General features: G+C 50.0%; 1 pseudogene; it reads right to left on the bottom strand.

Annotated features, from left to right (window-relative positions):
• Window positions 1-905: 905 nt before the first annotated feature.
• LOC136392171 (V-type proton ATPase subunit e 1 pseudogene) lies at window positions 906-1246 on the bottom strand (annotated as a pseudogene).
• Between the last annotated feature and the right edge of the window lie 2644 nt (window positions 1247-3890).

Genomic DNA, 3890 nt, shown 5'->3' with positions numbered 1-3890 from the left:
TGGTTATGAATTTAAAGTGAGACCGGTTGGCCAAGTGATGGGATGCACTCCAGTAATATGCAGATGCTGAGGAGGGACAGAGAGGGCAGGTGGGGGGCTAGAGTAGGCACCATGGGCTGGCAGGGGAGGGGGCTGGGCAGAGTAGGGGACACACAGAGCAATACGGATCCGGAAGTCAAGATGACAGGAGTGACTGGGGGGCTTGGGCTCCTGGTGATGACAAAAGTTTACAGGGAGTGATGCAGGATGCAAGTCCTGACAAGTGCTCCACCTTTTTCTTTTTTCCCCATAGAAAGCAGGAACATAATTGATTCCAAAAGATGGTAGAAGCAAGAAATTCATTCTGAATATATACATACTTTGGTGTAATTCTGTTAGGACAGCTCTCATCTTGAACATGCTCTCCTATTGGCTGCTGCACTGGAGTCTGACTGTCTTGTGACAGCTTTTAAACACTTCACTCATTCCCATGTCGTGAGCAGGCAGGAGCCATCTTCAAATCCACAGGTTCCAAAGAGAAAGAGTGCTGTGTTTCTCAGAATAGCACCTTCTATCTCAGAAGAGTGCATCAACATCTTACGGCATCAGCACAGTTTAGATTAGGAAGGCATGTAATTGCCTGACCCGTGGTGGCACAGTGGATAAAGCGTCAATCTGGAATGCTGAGGTTGTCGGTTCAAAACCCTGGGCTTGCCTGGTCAAGGCACATACGGGAGTTGATGCTTCCTGCTCCTCCCCCCTTCTCTCTCTCTCAAATGAATAAGTAAGTAAATAAATAAAAAAGAAGGCATGTAATTCATCAGAGTGTAAAAAAAGATAACAGGAAAAAGAATTATTGCATTGTAAAATAAGGTATTCAAATGTGCTGTGAATGTTTAAGGCAGCTGATGGTAGAAACAGGCAAGTCAAGGAAGGAGGTCTGGGCTTAGAGGTGATTTTGTATTGAGAGGATTTTTCTTCTTGACCTTGATGGCTGAGCAATGGACAGCAGGTCTTTCTCCTGAAGTCCAGTAATATTTGAGCTACCAGGTGGTTTTATTTTTCAACTGTGGTCCAAAGAGAAGGTTGAGTTGAGCCAGAATTGCAATCAGCTCAGAAAAGATAGCAACAAACAGAACAAGTCACCAACATGGTGATGATTACTCCATGGTTGGGACTCCTAGGGATGAACCAGGGCACCACCTAGGATGATGCCCCAGAACACGCTCATCACGACCAGAGGCGCGGTGAAGCCGCAGTGCGCCATGCTTGTGGCCGGAGCTGCCAGCCCCTATCTCCCTGCCGCACTTGGGTCCCGCCCGAAGTCAGCGCTCCATCTTTGACTTTAGAAAAGAATGACCCCCAAAGATACCAAGATCAGGAGACACTCTCTCAGAGGCTGGCTAGGTCATGCCAAGGGGGAGGCGAGGCTGTGTGGCCAGGGATCAATGTAGCCCCTGCCAGGCCCTGGGTCCCAAGAATCTGACATTGAACCTGGACTTCGTGATTTATTCCCAGCATGATTTTGAGTTGCTTTCCTGGCTTTTCTCAAATTCTACATCTGTAAAATAGAAAGAGAGGCACTTAGGGGTTGGGGAAACAATCTTCCTTCTACCCTCTGCATTCTTCTGGCTGGTCTAATAATCAAATTGACATGAGGCAGATTGAAAGGAGAAAATAACCAAATGGATTATATATGTACAAGAATATGGACCATGAGGACAAATAGGGCAGTTGAGGCTTATATTCTATTCTAGACTAAGAAGGAGGCAGGGGTCTGTGACTTCAAAGGGAAAGCAGCAATCACAGGTAGAAGAGAAAGCACAACATTTGGTAAACAAATTCTTGCAGGGCTACCCAGAAACAATGGACACAGAGGGGAGTCTGACAAACAGAATCAGCTAGGTTCCTCCCTGTCTGCAACACTCAGATCATGTTATGATGCAGAGGTGCTATCTCCCTTCCTGAAAGCAGGGAGGGAGATTTTCTGTTTAAATCCCTTCAGTCAGGGAAAGGGGGAAGTCCAAAGATTCTTTCTGAGTTCTTTTGTTTTTTAAAAATAGCCAGTTTACCTGTGTTAGCGCAGTGGGTAAAGTGTCAACCTGGAACATTGAGGTCACCGGTTTGGAACCTTGGGCTTGCCTGGTCAAGGCACATATGGGAGTTGATGCTTCCAGCTCCTCCCTCCTGTCTCTCATTCTCTCTCTCCTCTATAAAATGAATAAATAAACAAGAAAAAAATCACCACAAATAGGCAGCTTAAAACAAGCAAGTCCCAAAAGACATATTTTGGAGTGGGAAATCCTGCTTCCCTGTAGCCTCCCACCTAGATGGGTGGGGGGACAATTAGAGATCACATCAGAGAAGTAGTAAGATCCAATGCTGACCTGCCAGGTGTCGTGCTGAGTGCTCTTTCCAGCCAGTAATTTATTTAACCTCCACAAACACTTGGTGGGGTGAGTGCTATTAGAATGACACGTCACAACTAAGAAAACTGAATTGCTGGAAGTTAGATGACTTGCCTGAGGTCGCCAGCAGAATGCATCAGCCCCAAGATTTTCCTTGGCAGCTCTCAACAGAGTCTGTTCTTCCCCTCTCCTTCGCCCGGCCTCCCAAGGGAACTGCCCTATAACAGGCAGCATTTTCCCTAACACCAGTCAGAACAGAGCTGCCACTTCCTTCTCCTTTTCAGCCAGCTGTTCCTGGCTTTCCTCGGCTCCTGTGGGCTCAGCTCCAAACAGGGGGAGGCCAGGTCTCAACACTGCCTCACAGCCTCCCCTCCCCTGCGGCCAACACTCTTCTGGGGGAGAGACCCAGGGCTCTTAAGGTGCATGCAGAGTGGGCTGGGGGACGTTTGCCCCTGCCTGAACTGGGGGCAGGAGTGACTTCTGATCTGCTTGGCCTTTATGGCAGGCGGGAGACCGTTTTGGCAGGATTCATGACTCCACCCTCCACATCCCTCTGCCTGTGAGCTTGGGGCCCATCCCCACTTCCCCTGCTGCACTGAGGAGTTTCCCAGACTTGTGGATCCATGTGGCCAATTTCCTCACTTCCTTCCTTGGGCTCCATTCGCCTGCTAAGCCCAGGGCCCTGCTCTGCATGCTGCCTTGCCTGCTGCTCACACGCCTAGGCCAGGCCTGAGCTCAGGTGCTGGAAAATGGGTTGGGACCAGACAGCATAGAGAGGCCTTGGCATTTGGGACCAAGCCTATGACTGCTGGGGTGGGCAGGGGCTGTAAGTAGAGTCCAAGAAAGAATGTATAGGTGGAGAGAGGAAGAGGTGACTGGGAGCCCCTGATTTCAGAGATGGGGTAGTGCCTATGCTTATCTGTTATTTACTGAGCACTTGGCATGTGCTAACCGCTACCTTACATTCTTCATCTGCATAATCTCACTGAATTCACACTGCAGGTCTCTAAAGTAGGTATCATGACCCTCAGTTTCCAAACAGAGAAACCAAAAGACAGAGAAGTTAGGGGGTGCGTGTAAGGGCACATGGAGGTGACTTAACAGGATTTGAACCCAGCAGTCTGCTTTCCCTGGACACAGGGGAGAAAGGTCAAAAGCTGAACTGGGAACGCCAGGGGATTGTAGTAACCCAAGGGGACACGGAAACCAGTTTTCTCAAAGCCCCACAGGAAGAAATGTGTGTTTATCTTCAGGGTCTCCTCTGGCATCATATGCAGGAGATGTTGCCCCCACCGGCTCCCAACTCCCTTCCGGGCTGGGGCCGAGTCAGGATGGGGCTGGGACCCCAGGGTAGGGGTGCCTAGCAGGGAGGTAGGCGAAGACGGCAGGGTGACAGACTCCAGAAGCCCTCCCTGAACAAAGACTGGGTGGGAGGAGGCCTGGTGTGTCCCCACCCCGCCTCCCCCAGCGCCCGCTGAGCCGAGACCACAGACAGCACGGGCG

Source organism: Saccopteryx leptura, chromosome 2, assembly GCF_036850995.1.
Source record: "Saccopteryx leptura isolate mSacLep1 chromosome 2, mSacLep1_pri_phased_curated, whole genome shotgun sequence".
NCBI classification, from domain to species: Eukaryota; Metazoa; Chordata; class Mammalia; order Chiroptera; family Emballonuridae; genus Saccopteryx; species Saccopteryx leptura.
The sequence above is the reverse complement of the archived record's forward strand: the minus strand, read 5'-3'. Positions and strand labels throughout refer to the sequence as shown.